Genomic DNA, 294 nt, shown 5'->3' with positions numbered 1-294 from the left:
CACAAATTTGCTGCAATTGACCCTTAAACAATGCAGGAGCTCAGGGCAACCCCCCAAGCCCTGAACAGTCAAAAATCCCCATATAAATTATGATCCTCCAAAACGTAACTACTGATAGCATACTGTTTACTGATTATGTAAACAGTATGTTATATGTGTTATTAGCAATAATCGCGCCTCGGATAAACCTCATTGGCTATGATACTGCCACTGCACAAAGCTTGTTATATGTGTTATATACCATATTCTTACAATAAAACGAGCTAAGGGAGAGAAAGTACATTTACATCCTGT

General features: G+C 38.1%; 1 pseudogene; it reads right to left on the bottom strand.

The window, feature by feature from the left end:
* Positions 1-107: 107 nt before the first annotated feature.
* On the bottom strand, positions 108-222 carry LOC115942931 (U4 spliceosomal RNA; annotated as a pseudogene).
* Between the last annotated feature and the right edge of the window lie 72 nt (positions 223-294).

Source organism: Leptonychotes weddellii, unplaced genomic scaffold (genome assembly GCF_054177405.1).
Source record: "Leptonychotes weddellii isolate Sample4059 unplaced genomic scaffold, ASM5417740v2 HiC_scaffold_186723, whole genome shotgun sequence".
In the NCBI taxonomy this organism is placed as follows: Eukaryota; Metazoa; Chordata; class Mammalia; order Carnivora; family Phocidae; genus Leptonychotes; species Leptonychotes weddellii.
Note: the sequence above shows the minus strand (reverse complement) of the source record. Positions and strands in the feature narration are given on the sequence as shown.